This window comes from Schistocerca cancellata, chromosome 3 (assembly GCF_023864275.1).
Source record: "Schistocerca cancellata isolate TAMUIC-IGC-003103 chromosome 3, iqSchCanc2.1, whole genome shotgun sequence".
Classification (NCBI taxonomy): Eukaryota; Metazoa; Arthropoda; class Insecta; order Orthoptera; family Acrididae; genus Schistocerca; species Schistocerca cancellata.
The window spans coordinates 2,845,709-2,858,751 of record NC_064628.1 but is presented as its reverse complement, the minus strand read 5'-3'; positions in this window follow the sequence as shown (position 1 = coordinate 2,858,751).

Sequence of the window (13,043 nt, the reverse complement as noted above, 5' to 3'; positions counted from 1 at the left end):
TGCGATTACACCTGTACAGGGTTATTACAAATGATTGAAGCGATTTCACAGCTCTACAATAACTTTATTATTTCAGACATTTTCACAATGCTTTGCACACACATACAAAAACTCAAAAAGTTTTTTTAGGCATTCACAAATGTTCGATATGTGCCCCTTTAGTGATTCGGCAGACATCAAGCCGATAATCAAGTTCCTACCACACTCGGCGCAGCATGTCCCCATCAATGAGTTCGAAAGCATCGTTGATGCGAGCTCGCAGTTCTGGCACGTTTCTTGGTAGACGAGGTTTAAACACTGAATCTTTCACATAACTCCACAGAAAGAAATCGCATGGGGTTAGGTCGGGATAGCGTGGAGGCCATGACATGAATTGCTGATCATGATCTCCACCACGACCGATCCATCGGTTTTCCAATCTCCTGTTTAAGAAATGCCGAACATCATGATGGAAGTGCGGTGGAGCACCATCCTGTTGAAAGATGAAGTCGGCGCTGTCGGTCTCCAGTTGTGGCATGAGCCAATTTTCCAGCATGTCCAGATACACGTGTCCTGTAACGTTTTTTTCGCAGAAGAAAAACGGCCGTAAACTTTAAACCGTGAGATTGCACAAAACACGTTAACTTTTGGTGAATTGCGAATTTTCTGCACGAATGCGTGAGGATTCTCTACCGCCCAGATTCGCACATTGTGTCTGTTCACTTCACCATTAAGAAAAAATGTTGCTTCATCACTGAAAACAAGTTTCGCACTGAACGCGTCCTCTTCCATGAGCTCTTGCAACCGCGCCGAAAATTCAGAGCGTTTGACTTTGTCATCGGGTGTCAGGGCTTGTAGCAATTGTAATCGGTAAGGCTTCTGCTTTAGCCTTTTCCGTAAGATTTTCCAAACCGTCGGCTGTGGTACGTTTAGCTCCCTGCGTGCTTTATTCGTCGACTTCCGCGAGCTACGCGTGAAACTTGCCCGCACGTGTTCAAACGTTTCTTCGCTCACTGCAGGCCGACCCGTTGATTTCCCCTTACAGAGGAATTCAGAAGCTTTAAACTGCGCATACCATCGCCGAATGGAGTTAGCAGTTGGTGGATCTTTGTTGAACTTCGACCTGAAGTCTCGTTGCACTGTTATGACTGACTGACGTGAGTGCATTTCAAGCACGACGTACGCTTTCTCGGCTCCTGTCGCCATTTTGTCTCACTGCGCTCTCGAGCGCTCTGACGGCAGAAACCTGAAGTGCGGCTTCAGCCGAACAAAACTTTATGAGTTTTTCTACGTATCTGTTGTGTGTCGTGACCATATGTCAATGAATGGAGCTGCAGTGAATTTATGAAATCGCTTCAATCGTTTGTAATAGCCCTGTATATACAGCGTTGCGTAGTCAGTCGGGAAACCTCAGATCAAGCGGAAAGTTTGCTTTGATAGAGTCTAAAATATCCGATGAAATAATGGAGCTCTTGGATCTAATAATTGCAGGTTCGTTTCCAATTCATCGCAAGTTCCCTTCTGATTACCAACGAAACGACACCTCCGTGCAAATTTCCAATCAGAGAATACTTATATAATGAAATTCCTTACACACCTTTGACGTAAATGCTCAGTATATATTTTCTCGAGTAGCATACAATATATTTTCAATTTCTTTCATCCAGTAATCTCGATAGCAAAATTACAATTATTCAATGCGGCTATTCGGCACGGAGAAGCTCCTAGAAGTCCTCTCAACACACCAGAGAGAATATTACAAAGAGTAATTACGCGCTCATGGAATACAATAATACAGAGCGTTTCCGCAATATTCAGTTGATTTCACAACGCTGTATGCACTACATGCATGAAGATAGGAACTCAGAGATAATTTTACCTAGCGCATAGTAATGCCAACTCTTGTACGTTCAACAAAACCATCAGATTTTACAAGGCTGTGTCTTTCACACGCATGTGCATGCTCTCCTGAATTACGTTTTTACGAGTATGTTCAAGCTCAAAGTTTCCGTTTGTTGTTATGGCCTTCATTTTGTCCTACACGCCGTAGTACTCCAGTCGGGCATTGTGACCGAGCGGTTCTAAGCGCTTTAGTCCGGAACCACGTGACTGCTACGGTCGCAGGTTCGACTCCTACCTCGGGCATGGATGTGTGTGGTGCCCTTAGGTTAGTTAGGTTTAAGAAGTTCTATGTCTAGGGGACTGATGACATCAGATGTTAAGTCCCATATTGCTTAGAGCCATTTGCACCATTTGAACCGCAGTTCTCCACGCTATTCAGTCCTGTGCAAGCCTCTTCATCTCGGAGTAACTACTGCAACCTACATCCTTCTGAACCTGCTTACTGTATTCGTCTCCTAGGTTTCCTCTACAATTTTTACCCTCAACTCCAATACCAAATTGACAGGCACTTGGTGTCTCACAATGTATCCGATCAACCAATCCCTCAAAATTATTCAAGCTATGCCAGATAATTCTTTTTTGCCCCAAGAAGATTCAGTACCTCGTCATTAGGTACTCGATCTGTCCACCTAATCTTCAACGTTCTTATGTAGCAGTGGCTCCCAACCTTTCTTAGCCCATTACCCGGTGATTGCAATCATATATTAGCTAGTACCTCGCCATACTACAACGCCACTCTTTCCCACTCACCCGGCCCCGGCCCCCCACCCCCCCCCCCCCCTCCCACCATCATCAACTGTAGCGCCTAGCGCGTAACTAACTTTTGGAATGAAAAAGAATTTATTGAATACTTTTATTTTTGAAATGATGAAAGATATTTACTTTTTGTGGTATTTTATGAAACCACAAACTAAAGAGTGAATGAGAGTACTGGTACTGCTTATACGAAACAATCTTTTTATATGAAACTTCCTGGCAGATTAAAACTGTGTGCCGGACCGAGACTCGAACTCGGGAGCTTTGCCTCGCGGGCAAGTGCTGGAAACATCCCCCAGGCTGTGGCTAAGCCATGTCTCCCCAATATCCTTTCTTTCACGAGTGCTAGTTCTGCAAGGTTCGCAGGAGAGCTTCTGTAAAGTTTGGAAGGTAGGAGACGAGGTACTGGCAGAAGTAAAGCTATGAGGACGGGGCGAGAGTCGTGCTTGGGTAGCTCAGGTGGTAGAGCACTTGCCCGCGAAAGGCAAAGGTCCCGAGTTCGAGTCTCTGTCGGGCACACAGTTTTAATCTGCCAGGAAGTTCCATATCAGCGCACACTCCGCTGCGGAGTGATAATCTCATTCTGGAATCATTTTATATATTATTTCTTCTCAATCTGTGCGCATCATAAATCATGCTTATAACCCATTCAGTTCCTTGTTTATATTTTCGTTCCTGTTGTAGTCGAAAAAATACTTTCACCTCTACAAATCTTGAGTACCACGTTTTTTCTCCGTCGATATCCCGATAAGTCACACAAATCTGAGTGCTGTAAATTCAAGTAAATACTTAGGGATTACAATTACAAATAACCTAAATTGGAACGATCACATAGGCACTGTTGCGGGTAGAACAAACCAGAGACCGCGATTCATTGGCAGAACACTTAGAAGGTGCAACAGGTCTACCAAAGAGACTGCTTACACTACGCTTGACCGCCCTATTCTGGAGAATTGCCGTGCGGTGTGGGATCCGCATCAGGTGGGACTGACGGATGACATCGAAAAAGTACAAAGAAGGGCAGCTCGTTTTGTATTATCGCGAAATAGGGGAGATAGTGTGACAGACATGATATTTGAATTGGAGTGGCAATCATTAAAACAAAGGAGTTTTTCGTTGCGACGGGATCTTCTCATGAAATTTCAATCACCAGTTTCCTCCTCCGATTGGGATTACATTCTGTTGGCACCCACCTACATAGGGAGAAATGATCATCACGATAAAATAAGAGAAATCAGCGCTCGCACAGAAAAATTTAAGTGCTCGTTTTTCCCGCGTGCCGTTCGAGAGTGGAACGGTAGAGAGACAGCTTGAAGGTGGTCCATTGAACCCTCTGCCAGGCACTTTACTGTGAATAGCAGAGTAATCACGTAGATGTAGATGTAATGTACGGTTTTGTGTGTGTGCTTGTGTTTGAGTGATTAAGCGATTCCCGGTGCATCGTGAGCGCAACCTTCAACTCTTCTCTGATAAGAAAGGCAACTATCCAGTGTGACGGTGAACACTTATTGTAAAACGTGCTTTCCCTGCTACACACCTCTTCCTAGCGGCGTTTGCTTCACCTGCTGCATGCTCCTCGTTTTGAAATCAACGAATTTAAAGCTTCTGGACTGTACTCTCCGTTGGTAAACCACTTGATTGTTGGACACACTGTTTCTGAACTGGCAGAAATTGGAAGACGTCAAGCTGCCAATGCTTTGTGTCTGACCACTTGTAATGTATTTTGCAGCGGTCTCTCCGCGATATTTTCAGAAATTTTATAAATTATATGACTCAGTACATATCTCGAAATATCTCTTCTTATCTTACCGATTATCAATGCAAAGTAGTTTCAAGCCCAATTATTCCTTGGAGCGTCCATTTACTCCATGGAATAGCTTCTCTGCTATCTATGTTTTCTCTTATGAAAAGAATGAACGCTTACCGATTAGTCGTGAAAGAAGGAGGTTCAAATCAAATGGCTCTGAGCACTATGGGACTTAACATCTATGATCATCAGTCCCCTAGAACTTAGAACTACTTGAACCTAACTAACCTAAGGACAGCACACAACACCCAGTCATCACGAGGCAGAGAAAATCCCTGACCCCGCCCGGAATTGAAAGAAGAAAGATGTATCTGTATGTATTCTTGAGCTAGTCGGCATCTCGATGAGATTCTGTATGAGAAGGAATTTAATACATGAACTAAACTAAAGTAAGTGTGTTCGCGTATTATTTAACTGATTATTATTGACAGTGTCTGCTTACTACGCTGTGTTGCACGGGATCAGTGGGGAACGTCTGATTTACACTGGACGAACCTGCCGTTTTGTATGCTCAAGATATCCAGTTACTTCAAATAAATAGGCTAACACGGTCTTACCAGCAGATCTCCGGTCTTCCCCATGTGATCACCGAAAGTTAATAATTATTACAAATGTTTCCAGGAGATCGACTGACAATTTTCGTCGCACCGCGACTTCGAAATTGCTTCACTGCCTTATGGAATTTAAGTTAAGCTCAATTTAATCAGGATAGAACAGTATTGAACGGTGTGAATGTGATAAGCCTGATTTGTGAATGAAAATTCCCTTAACATACGCATGTTTTTTACTATCCTGATCAGTGAAGCTAAATCAGGCCGGTGTGAGAGAGGTTTTTAAATTTAAGATCCGACAAAAAAAAAATATTAAACACTGTCACAACAATAACAATGATAATAATTCTGTGTCAGCACTATAGAAGCCTTTACGTACTTACTTTTTTGTCGTGCTGTCAGTTCATATATCTGCTTCCAAGTGAGTAATAAAGCAACTTCTTGTCTATGGCAGGGACCTGAGGAAGAATTTTCATGAGATGTTTAGCTTTTGTTACACGTATGTCTCACTTTTACCGTCATCGATGTGTGGTTCAAAACACACAGTATGTGTGTCGTGTGTGGACTATGTCAGGGAGATGTTCATCCATTCATTTCGTAAGCTGTAACCTACCTGCACAGCGTCAATGACTGAGTCAATATTAGAGTCTTAGAAAATTATGTAACAGTACACGTGGTATGGTATTCTGCCTTACGGCGGCTCTTGTCATGAGTTAAACGTCTTCCAAAGACGTCCATCCCATGAACGTCTAGGGAAGTAATTCCATTGGTGGTTTCCCGTTTCCATCCATTGTCCTCCACATCCTGTAGGCTCGCTCACCCTGCTGCTATGGTCGCAGGTTCGAAACCTGCCTCGAGCATGGATGTGTGTGTGATGTCCTTAGGTTAGTTAGGTTTAAGTAGTTCTAAGTCTAGGGGACTGATGACCGCAGATGTTAAGTCCCATAGTGCTTAGAGCCATTTTTGGCTCGGTGATCAAGTTTCCCGCAGGGATTGGTAACCCAACCTTCCACTGGTTTGGGTAATGACCTTTTAAAAATAATTTAGTTTTATGACTGAAACACGAATCAAACCGTTTTTTGCTACTGAAAAAATTTCATTTTACCTCTCCGCTGTACCCCCAGGTTGGGAACCACTGTCCTATAGCATCAGATGTCAAATGCTTCTATTCTCATCTTCCCTTAAGGACATTCCGTCAGCGTGTACCTTCAAAAAAGGAGTTCCTGACACTTAAGTTTAACTTCGCTTTTTCAGAAATGCTTTCTTTGCTGCAGCCAGTCTGTATTTTATATCCAGTTTACTTCCGCCATCGTCGGCTATTTTGTTGCCCAAATAGCGAAACTCATATATTTCTTTTACTGTATCTCATTCGCTAGCCTCGCCTAATTTAATTCTCCTACATTCCGTTATTGTTGTTTTACTTTGGTTGATGTTTCAACCTACAACATTTTTTTCGAGACGCTATCCACTGCATTCAACAGCTCTTCCAAATCTCTTGCAATCTCCGACAGGATTAACAATGTCATCGACAAACCTCAAAGTTTTTATTTCTTCTCCTTGAACTTTAATTAGGTCTACAAATTTTTCTTTGGTTTCCTTTACTGCTTGCTGAATGTACGTATCGAATAAGATAGGAATACGCTACAAGCCATTCTCACTCCCCTCTCAACTACCAAACCGCTTTCCTATTATGTTCAAAAAATGGTTCTGAGCACTATGGGACTTAACATCTGAGGTCATCAGTCCCCTAGAACTTAGAACTATTTAAACCTAACTAACCTAAGGACACCTCACACATCCATGCCCGAGGCACGATTCGAACCTGTCAACGTAGCGGTCGCGCGGTTCCAGACTGTAGCGGCTAGAACCGGCCGGTCCCTATTATGTCTTTCGACCCTTACAACCTCAGTCTAGTGTCTGTAACACAATCTTTCGGTTCCTCTGTTTCATCCCTGCTACCTTCAGAATTTCAAAGAGTGTATTCCAATCAACACTGTCAGAAGCTGTCCCTAAGTGTACAAACTTTCACAAATGGTCAGTGTGCGCCCTATCTGACACACGACAAGCATCCAGGCGTTACTCACATTCGTCGCACACTTTTGCGAGCGTGTTGATGGCGGAACGGGAGGCACGTATGCGGAGTATTTCACAAACTGAAAATGTAATGTAAAGTAAATGATGTAGCTGAGATGAGGCCAGTGAAGCAATGCGAGAACCGTACTCTTTTTACGGCCGTACAGCCATCGTTGGGACAACTCATTGTTGCATCCAAGTGCCGGTACGATGGTGCTCCATCCAGTTGGAAATTGACATTTTCGGCATGTTCGGAACCGCGCAAACAAGTAGATCCCCAGCGTGATTCCAGTAAAAGTAAAACAGATGAAGCTTGTGAGAGTCTCTCTGCTTCACTATGATATGTGGCTAGTGTGTTCCCCGTGTCCTAGCGCTTAGGCAGTTCACTTTTCCACTTAAAGCGATGAGGCTACATTCTATTTACCATTAAATGTGAAAGGAAATTTTCATCTTCCATCTCCACGGCCGGAATAAATCACAGAACTCTACCGATGTTATCATCATCATGAAGGGCTTGTAGCAATTGAATCTTGAACGGTTTGAAATATAGGCAGCGTCACAAAACACGCCACACAGAGAATGTAGAGACATTACTGTCCTGGAAAATGACACAATTGAGCATCGATTGCACAGTGATTTAAACCAACTGTCACGTCATGTCTCGGAAGACCGAGCGTCACTTTTGAATGTGGCTTGAAAAACAAACCCATAAACATGTAGTCAGTGTTTTATTATTATTTTTAATGCAGTTGTGTAGATAAGTAGCGGAACATGCATGATGTGTCGATATTTATAATTATTTTTTCCTGTGATAACAGTAGTTCTCACTTTCAGAATCATCATCGTAGATTTGTTATTATTATTATTTAGTTTAATTCAGATCATAAAATACATTAATGTGGCTCTGAAACTGACTGTCCCTGTGAACCTGAAAATGAGAGGCTGTTAAGGAATTTAGCTTCGTTATGCAACAGCGATTCCGAGAAACTGCGACTTGTTTCATTATATAACATTAAATCCAAGGAAAGGACGACTGTCTCAATATCCAGTCTGTCAGCTACTTGGATGCCGGAGGTTGTAAAGCTGCCAACGTATCGACCGTAAAGAAAGTGTTCTCTTCCGGACAACAGAACGGCGGCTAATAAAACTTTATAATAATAATAATAATAATCGACGGAATTGCGGCACACATAAACACACACTAGGAAAAAAACAGAATTTCAGAATTTCATCTTCACTCTCCATAATTATGTCATTCATTTTTAGATGCAGAAAAAAAATCACTGTTCATCGAATGTTTGCCACGAGTACAGTACTATCAATTTTGATGTCTCTTGTGAGACTGGTCCGGTAGTGTGGGTAGCGTGCTCGCGCTGCTCCGTGCTCGCGCCTTGCTGCTCAAAAAATGGTTCAAATGGCTCTGAGCACTATGGGACGCAACATCTTAGGTCATAAGTCCCCTAGAACTTAGAAGTACTTAAACCTAATTAACCTAAGGACATCACACACACCCATGTCCGAGGCAGGATTCGAACCTGCGACCGTAGCAGTCCCGCGGTTCCGAACTGCAGCGCCAGAACCGCACGGCCACCGCGGTCGGCCCGTGCTGCTCACAGCTTGCTCCGTGAGCACGTATGTTGTGAAGCCCTGATCTACATCTACGTGATTACTATTCACAAAAAACTGCCTGCCAGACGGTTCAATGAACCACCTTCAAGCTGTCTCTCTACCGTTCCACTCTCGAACGGCACGCGGGAAAAACGAGCACTTAAATTTTTCTGTGCGAGCCCTGATTTCTCTTATTTTATCGTGATGATCATTTCTCCCTATGTAGGTGGGTGCCAACAGAATGTTTTCGCAATCGGAGGAGAAAACTGGTGATTGAAATCTCATGAGAAGATCCCGTCGCAACGAAAAACGCCTTTGTTTTAATGATTTCCACTCCAATTCACGTATCATGTCTGTGACACTATCTGCCGTATTTCGCGATAATACAAAACGAGCTTCTTTGTACTTTTTCGATGTCAACCGCCAGTCCCACCTGATGCGGATCCCACACCGCACAGCAATACTCCAGAATAGGGCGGACAAGCGTAGTGTAAGCAGTCTCTTTGGTAGACCTGTTGCACCTTCTAAGTGTTCTGCCAATGAATCGCACAGTTTGGTTTGCTCTACCCACAATATTATCTATGTAATCGTTCCAATTTAGGTTATTTGTAATTGTATTCCCTAAGTATTAATTGAATTTACGGCCCTCAGATTTGTGTGACAATCGAAATTTAGCTGATTTCTTTTAGTACTCGTGTGAATAACTTCACACTTTTCTTTATTCAGGGTCAAGTGCCACTTTTCGCACCATTCAGATATCTTATCTAAATCATTTTGCAAGTCGCTTGATCATCTAATGACTTTACAAAACGGTAAATGACAGCATCATCTGCAAACAATCTAAGACGGCTACTCAGATTGTCTCCTGTGTCGTTAATATAGATCAGGAACAATAGAGGGCCTATAACACTTTGTAAGTAGGATGTTTAGGTTTTTATGTTGGTATCGCCACGTAGCGCTATGTATGAAAATCACAGACTGTGCTGTGTGCAGTCTGTGGCTGGTTTGCGTTGTTGGAATATTTGCTATTGTATTGTTGGGCAGTTGGATGTGAACAGCGTTGCGCAGTTGGAGGTGAGCCGCCAGCAGTTGTGGATGTGGGGAGAGAGATGGCGGAGTTTTGAGAGCGGACGTGTGTCCATCAGAAAGAGTAAATTTGTAAGACTGGATGTCATGAACTGACACACACACACACACACATATATATATATATATATATATATATATATATATATATGTGTGTGTGTGTGTGTGTGTATATATATATATATATATGTGTGTGTGTGTCAGTTCATGACACACACACATGACACATATATATATATATATATATATATATATATATATATATATATATATATATATATATATGTGTGTGTGTGTGTGTGTGTGACTTTTGAACACTATTAAGATAAATAAATTGTTTGTTCTCTACCAAAATCTTTCATTTGCTAACTATGCCTATCAGTAGTTAATGCCTTCAGTAGTTAGAATCCTTTATTTAGCTGGCATTATTGGCGCTCGTTGTATTGCAGTAGTTCGAGTAACGAAGATGTTTGTGAGGTACGTGATTAATGAAAGATATAGTTTAATGTTAGTCATGGCCATTCTTTTGTAGGGATTATTGAAAGTCAGATAGGATTGCGCTAAAAATATTGTGTGTCAGTTTAGTGATGATCAGAATAAGTACGTTCAGTTTTGCTCAGCTGTCTGAAAATCAAATAACGTAAGAGGTTTACCAGCACAGTAATTCACAAATTTTTCTAAGTGGAGGTTTCAACGTCCTTGAGGAACGCCGGATATTACTTCTGTTTTACTCGATGACTTTCCGTCTATTACTACGAACTGTGACCTTTCTGACAGGAAATCACCAATCCAGTCGCACAACTGAGGCGATACTCCGTGTAGGCTCGCAGTTTGGTTAGAAGACGCTTGTGAGGAACGGTGCCGAAAGCCTTCTGGAAATCTAAAAATATGGAACCGTCCAAGGTGTTCCGTTTTTTCTCTGAACATTGTAGATGTGGATGAAGGGCAACTACGCAACACCTAAGCTAGTATGACCGGTCAGGAATATGAATCCATGCTTCGCCATTCCCAGATTCAGTTCACCAACACGCTCGGTTATTTACTGTGCGTGTTACATTGCATGTTGTGAGAAGGGATATTCTTGTCACAGTGCTGGCTAGTAATTCGTAGACGTATTAGTTCTACTGCCGACGTCGTAATGGCAATGGTCGGGCGCGCAATTCTCGTAGCCGTTCTCGCACCAGTTCAGTGCGCCGGAGTTTGTAAGGAACGCGAAATTTACGGCGTTCATTCGGGAAGTAAAGAACGACCCGCGCAGCTGTTCCGCTGCAGATGGTCGTTGGTTCCACGTGTTGAAGGAGGTGTAGGTGTAGGTACGGCAGCTGTCTACTGCAGTCCTTTTTCATTTTCCATCGGAGGCCAGTTTCGTAGAGCTATTCGGACTATTTACATCTGTTTTTTTGTTGTTGTTTATTTTATTTACGGTATGACCACTTAGGATCGTGTTTCAACTTCATTCTGTCCTCTCTGTCCAGAGGTTACTCTGTTTCCAGCATTTCTTCATGCGGTCACTACCCTGTTCCTTTTGATCTTGTGTCCACGTTCTTTCGGTCTTTGTAGTTCCTATTTCGTCGTGAAATCTTTTCAGACTTCGCATTGTTTCGAGATACGCCCCGCTTTAATATGAAGACTTCCGGGATGTTGGACCTGTCGAGTTCTTTCGAGCTTTTTTTAATCCGCATCGTGATAGTCTCCTTGTTCCAGATTTAATCAGATATTTGTTTGGGCACTCTGTTTTTGTGCATTCTCTATAGGTGTGCAAGATATATGAGCCCCCTTTCTCTTGGTTTCAGCGATGTTCTCCATATTCTGTAGACCACCTTGTTCCTCCTAAGTTTCCTAAGATTCCATCCATGACTTCATAGGATTCTCCTTTCCAGAGTCTCCAACATCTCAAGCTTTTAGTTAATCAGGAGACTTTTACTGTCGCCCAAGCATTCTATTTCGTTCACAGTATTCTAACGCCTTATTTTGACATTCTAGGAGCTCGTAATGTCAACGCCAATATTTTGTGTCACCAGTGTATGCGACAGTGCTCGTGATTTATGAAGTGATGAGTATTTTTCCAGAAATGACTTTTAAGCCTATACGTGAGAACTGAGAAAAGACTTATTATTATATTGTGAAATGCAAATAATTTCAAACAACAATATGTTTTATTATTTTTCTAACCAGTTTTCTACAAAGAATAATCATGTAACAAAAGATAATCTTACTAAAAGAATGTATTGGCATTGTGTTGTCTGTGAAATTCTTTTTTATTCTGTTCTTATCTATGGTGTATGAAAAGGCTGAGATCGGAGATATGTTGAGGTCTGTTCTTTTAAATATTGTGGAAGGTAGTCATAAGTGACCAAAAGAAAAATATGACGTAAATTTGCTAAATGGAATTCTAGAGTACGGACTTTTATTTTTAACTTGACAACCTACTGCAAACGTTTTAAGTTTTGTGTCAAAAAGGAAAGAATACCCAGTCCAGACTGTGTTTCGTCTGCCACCATTACATGAGCGCATGGAGCGGCAATTTCAAACTGCAGAAATAATCAGACATTAATTCTTTCGATTGATATTACAATATTTGAACTCGGAGGACAAGAGCCGACAGGAATTTACTATTTTTCTATTCTAACATTGAAAATCACATTCAGTAGAACAGTATTAGATTTTTACGTAAATTAAATAATTTTTGTGGCTGGTGCGAAAGATAATTTTTCTCAGAGTAATTTACCACTGACTTCAAATAAAAGTATTAACGACACCAGTGTTGTTCTGGGGAGAGGTTGTGGTGTGATGTATTAGTAATTTGGTGCATACCTTTTAATGTCACTTACTTAATTAGTGAAACAGCATTTCAATATTTATTTGTAGCGATAGTAGTAGCATTCTGCCTTACGGCAGGTCTTGTCATGGGTTAAGCCTCTTCCACTTTTGTCCGTCCATAGCCAGTCTTTTCATTTCTGAATATTTGTCTCCTTTGATGTAGCCCAGCATTTGATAACTTCTTTTTCCTCTTCCCCTTTTTCCGTCCACCATTCCTTGTATTCCTTCCTTCAGTAAACAGTCCGTCCTCAGTGTTCAATCCAGTTCCGTTTTCTCTTTCTGATGACTTTCAGCATGTTTTTTTCTTCTTCAACTCTTCTTAATACTTCTTCATTCCTTATTCGGTATTTCCAATTCACTTTTTCCATTCTTCTCCATATCCACATCTCTAGTGCCTCCAACCTTCTTGGATCTTCCTTCCTCAATGTCCAGGTCTCCACACCATATAGTGCAACGCTCCA